The following is a 14347-nucleotide window of genomic DNA, read 5'->3' on the forward strand; positions in this document are numbered from 1 at the left end:
AATAGAGCTATATATAATTATATTTAGATGAATAAAAACAACTGATTAGCGGGACTTAAAGTTTCATGCCCGAAGGCAATCATCAGCCGTTAATACAAACAAAAAACGTAAACAAACCGTTACAAAAACGTAAAAATTACTGTAGAATGACATCTGACGTTATAAACAAATCTACGTAAAAAACAAATCAAAAAACAAAAAGCCGTTATAGTTTACTAGTCCCCTGTGTCAAATAAAGATAATAGGAATTTTTTTGAATGTCGACACTGGGATACGATTTCGTTTTTTTTTATTCAGTAGGTTTTTTCCATTATGTGATAAAATTACATATTTTTCGTAGAGACAAAGGTGGCATATTTTTGTTGCTAGATTGTAAGGTTTAAAACGTTTGACAATTTTCCATTCTATAATGGGCTTTATGTTTTGGTCTTTTAAGCTCCATATTTCCTTAGATAGTTCTGTGTCATTTTTATATTTAACTGATGCAAATGATTTGAGATGGTTTGCGTATCTTAGTTTAAATGGTGTATTACTAATGCCAAAATATACTTTTTTATTACGATCATGATGACGATCATGTTGTGTAAAATTTTGGAATTATTCGAATTTATGATAGATTTTAGGTTAGGCATGTATTGCACTGTAACACTTACAAGAGCACTGTAACACGTACAAGAGACTTCGTATTATTACATCAAAATACTTAACCTCGAAAATATTCTATATATCGATATCTATACAAATATTTGCTCCGTAAAGTTGAGCACTTTACTCAAGTCGTCAACGCGATGGATAAAATAAACTTTAATTACTCAATAAAAAACATTTCAATACCGTCAGAAAGAGACTTTAAATTATAATTATTAAACAAAACGGAATTACTCATAAAGAAAATGAGATGGAAAGCGTTCTTTTTTATTAATAACGATCCAAGAACTAAAGACAATATCAATTATACAAACTACGGAATTAGATCTCCTATATGTCCACCGCAAATAAAAGAAATGCCATTCTTCGAAAAAGACTTATTCAATCTTATTAAATCATTAAAGTTTCAAGACATACGCAACACTTTTCAAAATGGTATGAAAGAAGATATCAAAACTATACGTAAATCTCACAAAACCCTAACACATGCTGACAAAACATCAAATATGTATAAACTGTCTAAAGAAGATTACAATAATCTGTTAACAAATGCCATTACCACTACCTACAAAAAAGCAAATCCAAAATTAAAAGACCATATAAACAAAGAAGGAAAACAAATTTTAACCAACCACGAGGTATATAAAAAAATAGAAATAAACGGATCCTCTAACTATTTTTTCACTTTGAAAGATCACAAGGAAAACTTCGTAAACAATCCATCTGTGCGCCTTTTGAACCCTTCAAAAAATGAGGTAGGACGAATTTCTAAGGTAATTTTAACAAAAATTAATTGTGAACTTAAAACTAAACTTTTTTTGAATCAATGGCAAAGTACGCAAAATGTTTTAGACTGGTTTAAAAAAATCACCAATAAGCACTTATAAAAACTCCTAGTTTTTGATGCTAACGATTTTTACCCTTCCATAAAGGAAAGCACCCTCAACAATGCTATGAATTTTGCTGACCATCATATCGTTATCAAAAGCGAAGACAAAGCATTAATAAAGCATGCAAGAAAATCTCTTATCTTCAACAACGATGAAGCATGGATTAAAAAAAGAGGTGGGTTGTTCGATGTGACAATGGGGGCATTTGATGGTGCTGAAGTTTGCGAATTAATAGGTATTTTCATACTGTATCAAATTTCACAACATTATAATAAAGAAGATTTCGGCCTATATCGTGACGACGGTCTTGCTGTATTCAAGAACAAAAGCGGTCAGCAAATGGAAAAAATCAAAAAGCATATAACACTCATTTTTAAAAGAAACGATCTTCAAATCACCATTCAATCTAATTTAAAAATTGTTAACTACCTCGATGTTACGTTAAATCTAAGTAACGATACGTTTCAACCATATTTTAAACCTGATAATCAAATAAGGTACACCCACTCCAATTCCAACCACCCTCCAAGCATAATAAAAGCAATCCCTCGCAATATTGAACAAAGATTATCTTCCATGTCAATTAATGAAATATTCTTCAAAAAGGCTATTCCACCGTATGAAGAGACTTTAAACAAATCGGGATACAAATCGAACCTTACCTACCAACCACAAGTAATCTCAAGTCAAAATCAGCAAAAAAAGCAACGTAAACGTAATATTATTTGGTATAACCCTCCGTTCAGCTTAAACGTCAAAACAAAAATAGGAAACCGTTTTCTAGCCATTATTGACTTTTTCAAGCTGGCCACAAGCTACATAAAACATTCAACCGAAATTCTATTAAGATTAGCTACAGTTGCATGCCTAACCTAAAATCTATCATAAATTCGCATAATTCCAAAATTTTACACAACAAAAATCAATTAAAAACCAACCAATGTAACTGCTTAGATAATGCATTTTGTCTTTTGAACAATCAATGTTTATCTAACAATATTGTCTATCAAGCAACCGTAAGTTCCAGTCATCATGATCGTAATGAAAAAAGTATATTTTGGCATTAGTAATACACCATTTAAACTAAGATACGCAAACCATCTCAAATCATTTGCATCAGTTAAATATAGAAATGACACAGAACTATCTAAGGAAATATGGAGCTTAAAAGACCAAAACATAAAGCCCATTATAGAATGGAAAATTGTCAAACGTTTTAAACCTTACAATCTAGCAACAAAAATATGCCACCTTTGTCTCTACGAAAAATATGTAATTTTATCACATAATGGAAAAAACCTACTGAATAAAAAAAAACGAAATCGTATCCCAGTGTCGACATTCAAAAAAATTCCTATTATCTTTATTTGACACAGGGGACTAGTAAACTATAACGGCTTTTTGTTTTTTGATTTGTTTTTTACGTAGATTTGTTTATAACGTCAGATGTCATTCTACAGTAATTTTTACGTTTTTGTAACGGTTTGTTTACGTTTTTTGTTTGTATTCACGGCTGATGATTGCCTTCGGGCATGAAACTTTAAGTCCCGCTCATCAGTTTTTTTTATTCATCTAAATATAATTATATATATATATATATATATATATATATATATACATATATATACATATATATACATATATATATATATACATATATATATATATATATATATATATATATATATATATATATATATATATATATATATATATATATATACATCAGGGACTTGGTGGCACCTGAAAAGCAGGTACGAATTTTCAGAAGAGGGGCCCGGTGAAGTACATTTAACGAGAGACAAAGAAGCGTTCAAGGAAAATTACAAAATATTACGTAACTCATTTGTATCAGCATAGTTTTTTATCATGTCTGAATGGGTCAAATTCTACATTTTCTCATGTTCCATTGACAAGAGAACACGATGCCCAACACGCTTTAATGTCAACCAATTTGCTGGAGGAGTTTCGACAAGTTTCAGTTTGCTGAAAACTCTCTCACACTCTGCTGAATTTGTTGGAATTGTACTGAATATCTTGTATAGAACTGCAGCAGAGGGGAATACAGCATCTAAAATAGTCTTCAGCATAAAATTGGAAATGATAAGAAGGCAAAGTTTTGTTATCATTCTCAGCAGCCTTTACCTAGACCTTCATAAAATCAACCATTTGAGCAGCGAATTAATTTAAATTGATACCAATTTTGAATTTTTTCTTGTGAATTAGAGTTATGAAAATTATAGCAATGGAAAAATTGTTTAAAAAAATGGAAAAAAATTGTTTCTCCTTGAAGTATTTTATAAAATGAAAAGTAAAAATTTCTTTGAAGAGACATAAAGTCATATGACTGAAATATGACTGAAATTAGGCTAAAAGACCTTGCGCTTCACTTCGAATATTCATTTGAAATTCTATATCATTTGAAATTTGTTCAAGGCAATCGATTACTGCAGGGTATAGTGTCAGCATTCGGTCTGTAGCATTTTGTAAGGGACTGAAACGAACACTGTGGGTAGCAACCAGTTCAAGAGACACATGCTCAAGAAGAGATTTTTACTTCTTAAATATACTATTTCGTTTCCTTGACTTTCTGTATAGAAAAGTCTTTAATTTCTGCAGATCGCCAGGCTTGTTTTCTGCTCCAAAAAGATTAACAGAAACAACAGAAGATTTTGCACAAGCTTTCAAAACCAGATTTGTTTAACGAGAGCCACAATAAATATTTATTGCAATGAAAGAACACTGCTTCAAGTGTATTGTAACTCCTTTGTTTATTCCTTTCATATTGCTCGCACCATCAAAAGACATACCCACACACTTCTTAATATCTACGTTATTTGATTTGAGTTCATATTTAATTTTTTCACTTATTCATTCACCAGTAGTTGTTTTAGTTTCAACCATTGAAATCAGATGTTCCTTTACAACGGCCTCTTCTGCAGCAAGCGTAACATAACGTAATACAATAGAAGTTTGCTCACAGAGTGCAATATCAATGGTGCCATCAGCTGATGGTAAATAGAATACTGAGTTATTTACCTCTTCTAAAATATCCTTCTTGACTATCTGTGTCTTAGTATGAATTAGCTTGTTTTGTGTATAATTAGAAAGTTCCGTAATTCTAGCACTCTTTACAGCAGATTGTTTTTGAGTACTGCGAATGTTTGAAAGTTTTTCATTCAGCACCTCATCATACTAAATATAACGAATTTAGGAATTTACCAACATCACATTAAAAGAATGCACTTTTTTCAGAGTCATTGTAAAAGTCGACTTCCTCATTTCCACGTAAAGAAATACTCTCTGCGATTAAATACCGAATAGCATCACTAACTCGTATTAGGTATTGATGTAGTTTCTCCGCTTCTTTACGTTTTTTGTTCAGATGACTCATGGTTTCAATATTTATTATTTTATCAATTGATAATGCATGAACCATAGCTTCAGCAGCATTTCGATGGTTTTTTTGGGTGCAATGCTTTCTTACGCTTTGACTTAAGTTTGACCAATTATCAAACCCATCACGTAGAGTATTTGTGTCCTCTCTTGACCCAAAGCATAAACAAACAATGCAAAAAACATTTTCTAGTGATAGAGAAAGCCATGACCTTTTCTACACAATTTCAATGTCATTAACTTTAACTGATTCAGTGTAATACTTAGATAACCTTGAATATTTTGTTACCTGATTTGGCCCTAATACAATAAATTGCTTTTTATCAATCATCTTTGCATTTTTTAGCTCTAGAAAATTAGCTGGATCATTCTTATTGACATTTACAACGTTGTTTGGTTGCTCCTGATAATCTTTTTTGATAAAGTTAGGGTAATATGGAAAATCACCCTAACTTTATTGATAAAAAGCAATTTATTGTTTTAAATCAGCTAACAAAACGTTCAAGGTTATCTATGCTCCAGTTCACTCCCTATCATGGGCCGGTAGGGAGTGGACTGGAGCATATTTAGTATTAGTGAATAAAAGTAATAACAAAAATTCATTTAACACACAACTTTATTTATCAAACAATATATTAACCATTTTATCAATGCAAAGTAAATGAATTCATGCATTTTATATATTTATTGTTTTGAACTTTCGAATAACAATTTTATCTTTTTTCTGTTGATGGGATGGTCAATTTCATCAGAAAAAGATGAGAACATGGCTTAATCGTTCGTCACTACAATGCTTGTTTTCGGTATTCTTTTCGTTGAGCAATACGTCTGCGTCTACCTTCTTCTGTTTCAGCCGCCCTTGCCTTAACATATCGTTCTCTTTGTTTTTTAAGCCGAGATGTTCGTTGTTCAGCTGATTCTTTTGCTCAAGCTTGAAATTTCCGTTCTCTTTCTCGAGCAAGAACTGCTAATCGATTAATTTCAGTTTCCAGCTTTCTTTTTTATATTTATCTTTCTTTGTTATATTTCTACGTTGATAAGATACTTTTTTTTTTACTTATTTACTTTCAAAACTTTAATTATTATTTTTATTACTATTTATAAGTAAAGTATTAAAACATTACTTACTTTTTAAAGTATAAAATCTATCAATTTTAGGTCAACAACGTTTTTTTTTATTATTATTCAACAGTGATTTTATTCATTTACGTATATATTTATTATATATATATATATATATATATATATATATACACATACAAATATATATATATAATATAAAATATATATATATATACAAATATATATATATATATATATATATATATATATATATATATATATATATATATATATATATATATATGTATATATATATAGATATTTATATGAATATATATATATATATATATATACATATGTATACATATATATATGTATGTATATATATATACACACATATATATATATACAGGGTGAGGCATAAAGGACGGACGTTTTTAAAATAATCATAAAATCGTTAAATATTTATTATTCATAAATGCATTCACAGATTTGGGTACGTATACAAATAGCATTTGGCAATTTCAGGTGTGGAAATCAACATCTGCCGTGTGGTGTCCGTTATCAGTGATGCATTTCCGAAGTGATGCATTTCGCCAAACCTGCAAATGATGCGACCAGGGAAGAGTGGGCTAAGAACGTTTATTGATGCTCTGGCTGTGTGGGCCGTTGCCCCATCCAGTTGAAACCACACACGTGGGATGGGGATACGTTGCGGTCGTAACTCAGGTAGCAAGAAGTTGTTTATCATGACGATATAACGTTGCGAGTTCACGGTAACAGCATTCCATTATAGTCTTCGAAAAAGTACGGACCGATGACGTTATATTTGCCAATAGCGCACCAAACCGTTACCTTAGGGGTGTGCAACAGTCGTTCGTGTAATTCTTTCGGATTTTCAGAGGCCCAATAACGGCATTTCTACTGATTCACCATGCCATTGACATGGAAATAAGCTTCAACACTCATCAATAAAAAAAGGTTGTTGTTTTGCTCAATAATTGCTTCCATCTCACGTGCGAAATTCAGTCGCGCGGCCAATTTATAGGGATGAAAATGCAAGTCTAAGTGCAAAATACACCTTACGGAACGATTAGAGAGGGTAAGTTCGGAGGAATGTTTCCGAGCAGATCGACTCGCACTACGCAGCATGGTTTTCTGACGCGTTCCACATTTTCAGGGGTACGTGCCGTTCGTGAAGCCCGTGGTGGTCTTTTGTTCATTAGTGTACCTCGTGTACGGAGTGCTTCAACTCAACGTAGCGTAGTGTTACGAGCGGGAACAGCTTGATTTCTGTGAATATTAAAATGACGAAACTCACGTTAAATGGCTGTGAAAGAATCGTTACTCTTGACGAAACTGTCGTACGCAAAAACGCAATGTTCTCTCGTCCACGGCTCCATAGCTTTAACTGAAAGGAAAATAAAACAAATGCTTAGACCTCACTAACATAACCCTGCCTACCTCACATTTCTCACTCTACCTAGTGGTGAGTTATAGCCACTTCAAAAACGTTCGTCCTTTATGCCTTACCCTGTATATATATATATATATATATATATATATATATATATATATATATATATATATATATATATATATATATGTATATATATATACACACAATAAAATGATAGCCAAGTAAAAAAGAATTTAAAAACAAACACTTTATTAATGCTCATTAATTTAGGATATTTTATTAAAATAAAAAAAAAGCATCTTATTTTTTACGATTATGTTGAACTCATGTTGATATTAAAGGGGGGAAAAATAAAAATCAATGCTTTTCCATACTTTTTATGGGATATACTGACAATAAATGGATAAAAAAAGTCATTCAATTTTTTGTAGTCAGACAGCACAGTTTTTTGTCTTCTTTGACCATGACTTCTTGATTATAAAAAGAAAGTTAAGAAGGCATGACAGAGTCTACAGCGTTCAAAAAATAAAAAAATTGCTGTAGTAGACCTTTTTCCCTTGAGTTTAAAACATTGTGAAGATTTATTGCAGTTAATGACATTATTTGCTATAGCCCAAAGGTAAAACCATAATAAAATAAACTGCGATTATTTACTAAACTTAAAAAAGGCTGAGGTTTACAGCGTAAATTAGTTTATTAGTGAGGGCTATTTTAATATTTCAACTTTGCCTTCCTTATGTATCGGACAATGCAATCAGATGTGTTTTGGACTATAGAATTTGTGTTTTATAAATTTTTGCAAACAACTTGTTACTTCCTGCCCTGCGCTTAAAGCTACAGCTTCATGGCATATATGCATATGACTGTTTCATCACTCCAACTATGTATGCTTAAGTTGTAAACTATTGGCTGTCTTTTATAGAACACAACATTAGAACTCAAACGTGGTGTTGGCAGTGTAGACTGCAAATCAAATGTGATGCAGTCAACATTCTGGTTTATTTCCTTTGCTTTCTGTCTGTCTGAAACGAGTGCAGCTCTGGCTTTTTCTGCTTGAGTTACATGAATTTGTTTGTTGTCAATAACTACAAGTTATGTTGGTGAAGTGTTTGAGTTTGCAACTAATTTATTTTAGTTTGAAACATGTCGCGCATGTGTCTTTTTTCGGTTGTTAAAAAACTTAAATTTAATTTGGCATAAAAAATCTTCCTTTAAATTGGTACGCTGACTTCTTTTAATTTTTTTTCTTTACAATCATCAGTGTAATGAATAATCTGTACATTAAAGATAGATTTAATTCTTGATGTAAGTAACTTGATCTGAGCATTCTTTACGTGTGCAATAGCTTATATAATGTGGATAACTTTTTATGTGATTCATATTATTTTCAACATCTTGCTTGTAGTTTTATTTGCAGGTTCCTTTTTCCTCTAATTTCAATAAAAGAACCTTTGATTTCCTGTTTCCAAAGTTGCACTTGAAACTTAAATGATGGCACAGAACATTTTCTTGCATACGCGTGTAGATGTCTGATCTATTTTAGAGAAGTAGAAAACTTTTGTCATATTTTTACTTGACTCTATCCCTTTTACACAAAACCGTTGTGATTCTGTTATTTGGAGATCATGCCCATTAGGAAATGCTAGTTTAGTTTTCTTGGATGCACTTTAATACAGCCCGTGCTAATTTTTACTTTCATTTAATGTACATTAGGTTGCACACCTGCGTGGGCATTTACAATTAAACTCTTTAAACATGTGTCTGCAACTTCTTTACCAGAATGCGATGCATAAAAAGTTCCTGAATTTTGCTGAGATTTTGCAATCTTACGTTTCTATTTTTGGTCTTGCTCTCTTACGTCACCAATTTTTTTTTTCTGGTACAACTTCAACATCAATTACTGTTGCAACTTCATTTTTAGTACAATTCCATAACTAACTTCATTCTCTTTGTCAATATTATTTATTGTCAGTGTAATTTCTTTTAAATCAGGTAAAGTTATTGTTTCTAGTGGCAAAGAATAGCCTGATGTCGGAACAAAATCATTAACTAAATCAGTATTTAAAACCTCACTATCAAAGGAAATGTTACTCACAGGATCCATAATTGATACAAATTCGTTATCAAGTCCATTGTCTTCTGACTCTTTATGTTCAGTTTCTTTTTCAATTCCATTTTCTACTGAATCTTCATTTCTGGTCACAAGTCTATAATCACTTCCATGTTCTTCAGATTCCGAAACGGCGCAGTTGATGCAGTGATCGATATCAATCCTGATTCTGATGTTGCTAGATAATACCTATTTGTCATAGGGTCATTCACAAAATTTGTATTTATGATTTTGGAACTTCAATGTCAAAGGAAATATTATTTGTGATATCCAGCAGTGTTACAACATCATTATCAACTCCAGCCGCTTCTGACTTGTCATTAGCTGTCACAATTTCTTTTTCAACTTTATTATCTTTTAACTTTTCATTTATAATCACAATTTGTTTCTCTACTTTATTCTCCTCGGCCTCTTCAGTTGGGCAATTATATAATAGAAAAATTTCTTATTCAACTTCATACTCCTTAACAAATATAGGGATGTAAGAAAATTTTGAAAATTTAAAATAAAACGATACTTTTTACATAAATATATGCCTCTACTTTTGAATTTTATAAATTATTTCTGTTAGTCGAATATTTCAAAAGTTTTGCGATTTTTAAGGTGTGATTTTTTAAAAATGGAGAGGCTATGAAAAGTTAGACTCTTTTTTTTTTTTTTTGCAAAAAAATTTGTTTAACTTAATTAAAAAATTCTATATTAAAATAAAGCTTAGAGAGTATTGAACAAATATAAAAATGAATATTAATTAAAAAATTTAAAGCTCAATAGTCCTAAGTTTTATATGTAAAAACAAAATAAAAAAGTAAATTAAACTATATTATTTTAAAATTTTATGAATAAAAGTGGTCCGTTAAGAGATGCTCATGCCGTCATGAGATCACCAAGTATAATGTCACAAGCAAGGTGAACTTTTGAAATATCATTGTCAATTGCATCATTATAATCTTCTTTGTTCCAATAAGCAAAAACATATGTATCTTGTATCTATTACTTTAATTTTTTAATTTTTCTATTAGGGGTTATCCATAAAGTACGTACGCAGGTATAGGGGTAGGGGTTACTAAAAAGCGTACAAGGTGTGGGGGAGGAAGGGGTGTTAAAGACGCGTGAGTGCGTACGTGGTTTGACTATCTCTCCTTATATTTACATTTTCTTTTTCTAAATTCGGTTACAACTCTTTTTTATATCTCTTAATAAATAATATTAGTATTATATTTTCTTTTTCTAAATTCGGTCACAACTCTTTCTTATATCTCTTTATAAATAAGAGGAAAAAGAAATCGAGAGATAATCGTTCCAAATAATGTTTTTTATTTTTTGCAATGTAATTTGATTGGAAGCGAGATGAGTAGCAAAAAGAGGTTAAATAAAAACATTTTATTTTTAATTACGCAACGTGGTTCGTTTCTTTTAAATGAATTTAATATTTTTAAATATAATAAAAAATAAGCTGATATTATGATAAAATTGCTATTAAGATTGGGTTTTTTAGTTCATTAAATTAATTTAAAGCCCCCTTTTAAATGAACTTTAAGAATTTAAAAAAGGGTTTTAAGGCAAAAATACTTTTCTCTTAAAAAAACGATGACCATAATTGTAAAAAATAGTTATTTTAATGCAGATAGAAACCAATACTTTTTATTATGCAAGCAAGAGCATTTAATTTGAGTTGACAGCAAAACGATAACAATAAAAACTTTTTCATTCTATTCGAAAACTGAAAACATCAATTTGAAAAAAAAAAAAAATTTATTACCAAGATGCAGCACGGATTTGTAGAGAATGAGAAGAAATATCTTCAATTCATTAAGCTGTATAAAAAAGCGTATCAACGCTTGAAAAACAAAAGCAATACCAGCACGCATAGGAAGTGAAATGTAGTAAAAATTGATCAATCGTTGTATAAAAAAAAGGAAACGAGTTAAAAGTGAATGCAACAAAATCGAAAGGATCAATTATGTCATTCTGGGGAAATGCCTTTTCATCACCTACCAAAAAAAAAAGATATTCATCCAATGCCATCTTCATTAAATGAAACGCCAAGTTCTCTAAATGCAACTACGATAGAGCCTGCAAGCATTGAACTTGGTAAGCTAATTTCTGTAATATTTTAAAACATTTTCTATACATTGAGTTCAACCAAATTATAAATCAAACTATATCGTACGACTATAGAGCAGTTATATAATCTTATTTATCATTAGCCACTAGACCTATTTTCTATATCCAAAATAAATCGATTAGTATCAACTGCCAAGGATTTATAATCATTTTTCAGTATTTTTTAATTTAGATTTAAAATAATAAATTATATACAAATAAAATAATTTAATTATATACAATTTCTTTATTAGGCATTTCGTTTTATAATGTCTAACTATCAGGTTCTAGTAAATATCAAGAGATATATTAAACAGCGCTTAATTGTGCGTTTAGAAAAGCGTCTAGGCCAAAAAAACATTTTTGAGACAGAAATTTTCATTAACTTTTTGTCAATAATAATTTCTAGTTTAAAATTTCCGAACTTTTTCTTTAGCAACATCAGCCAAAGTTCGCAAAACCTTAAGTATAGAAGTTTTTATAAAGATTTTCAGAAATTTTGTTTTCAGATTGATTCGTGAATTGGCCGTCAAAGAAAACGAAGACAAAAACTTAAAGAAAATATCGAAACTGTGTCAGAACAACCCTGAAGCGTCAAGTGCCTTGAAACAGTTTATTGAAAACCATCCTGGACGATCGCGTCTTGAAGTTGATCAACTGTTGAATCAGAGCTTTTATCAATAATTATAAAAATTGTGCAGAACTCATCAGCAGCTGACGAACGTCGAAGAACAAACTGCCTTCGTAGCGTCTCCACTTTGGATGGCCTTCAGACAGAGTTGACAAAAATAGACTTTATTTTGAGTAGGAGTGGTTTGTACCTTCGTCTTTTACCACGACGTGGAAACACTTCTGAAGGAAAAAGACATGTCAACACGGTTCCAGTGAAGCTAATACGTCCAGAAAACTCAATGCGAAAAAAACAACAACGATAGATCGATTGCAAAGTCATGTATTGACGACATGTTTGAAGTTTGCAATTTATTTGGACCAAAAGCTGTGCTTTTCATTTCCGACGATGATAAAGCCAGGGTTCCATTGAGTCTTGCTGCTGCAAGCATTTAGGCGCCGTTGCTGATGCATATGGAATACAAGGTCAAACTCATGGATCACGACGTTGTCGTTGGCCCACAGCGCAAAATGATCCCATCAGTGTATGACACATGTGAAGTTAACAAAACTGGAAATGTATCTTACAGTGGGGACACTTTCATAAGCATAAGAATTGGGAAACACGATACATCAAATGCTTTTACACATACTTTTGATGTTAGAGAGCTTTTTAAAACCAAGTTGGTTGAACATAGACCAATTATGTTAATGGAGGGTGATGGAGCTCAGGATGAGGCACCGCGCTTCCCAAAAACCTTAGCAACTGCTGTTGATCTCTTCCGCTTGCTTGATTTAGATGCCTTTTTTCATGGTGTAAATACAGCTGGGCTTTCAGCCTTTAACCCCGTTGAAAGAAGAATGGCACCTCCTTCTCATGATTTGGCTGGAATAATTCTTCCTCATATTGATTTTGGCAACCACCTTGATTCTTCAGGAAAAACAATCGACCAAAAATTGGAGCTAGAAAACTTTCAAAAAGCGGCTACCGATTTAGCCCAAGTTTGGGAGAAAACAGTCATTGATGGGTATCCTGTTCATTGCCAGGCTGTACCAGTTGGAAAAGCATATGAACCACCTACTCCTGATCCTGATTGGGTAGAAAAACATTGTCAGCAATCGCGATATAGCCTTCAAATCGTAAAATGCCACGATAAGTCATGCTGCACACCATTTCAAACAAACTGGATAAAAAACCTCCCTCAACGTTTCATTCCATTTCCAGCCATTTACGAATATTGCGAGAATGGTTATAAAGCAATAGAGCTGTTTACATATTTTAAAATCGTATCAAAGCAATCAACATTTGCACCACTGACACATCGCCTTTTGCTACATGATATACCTACAGAAGGATTAAAATACAAAATAATACTATTTGATCTGTATTGCCCATCGATAAAAAAAAAGCTATCAAACGGAGTTTGCGTTAACTGCAATAAATACTGGCCAAGTGAGGCTGCAATGAAACGGCATAAAAAAGCACATAAAAAATAAAAAAAAACGATTGAATTGGAGAGTGAGGAGAATCTAAGTGAAAGTGAATGTATAAATAAAAGTGAATATGTCAGTGAGGAATTTGTCGATAAAAGTGTGGAAGCTGAGTTCATGCCTGTATTTGATAATATGTTTGACTTATTTAAGTCACTATTTGTGGAAATATAAAATACTCGCAAGAATCCTTTTTTATAATATTATTCTTTATTTTCATTATTACACGCTCGAAGCAAATAAACGTTATCGGTAAAGTTGGAAACTAAGAGCTAACTTAATAAGTGATATTCTTCTTGTGGCGGTGCTCTGTAATAAGACCATTAGGACTTCTAAGAGCACCTAAATAACTAAAAAAAAGTTATGCATTCAGGAAAGGGGGCTTTATTTTGGAATAAATAGTGCGAACGTACGCGAGAAGGAGGGGGAAAGCGAAGTGCGTACAAGGGGGAGGGGGGAGGGGTTCAAAATCAGCACTTTAACGTTGCTTTTTCTGGCACGCAGTCTTGATGAAAGGTAACAAAGAGTTGCAATAGAAACAAATTTCTGTGCTGCATTGACAGGGTGTCTGTCAATATTTTAGGGTGGATTTCCCTAATCTTCTACCTGTTTTCCCTG

Source organism: Hydra vulgaris, chromosome 09 (genome assembly GCF_038396675.1).
Source record: "Hydra vulgaris chromosome 09, alternate assembly HydraT2T_AEP".
Taxonomy (NCBI): Eukaryota; Metazoa; Cnidaria; class Hydrozoa; order Anthoathecata; family Hydridae; genus Hydra; species Hydra vulgaris.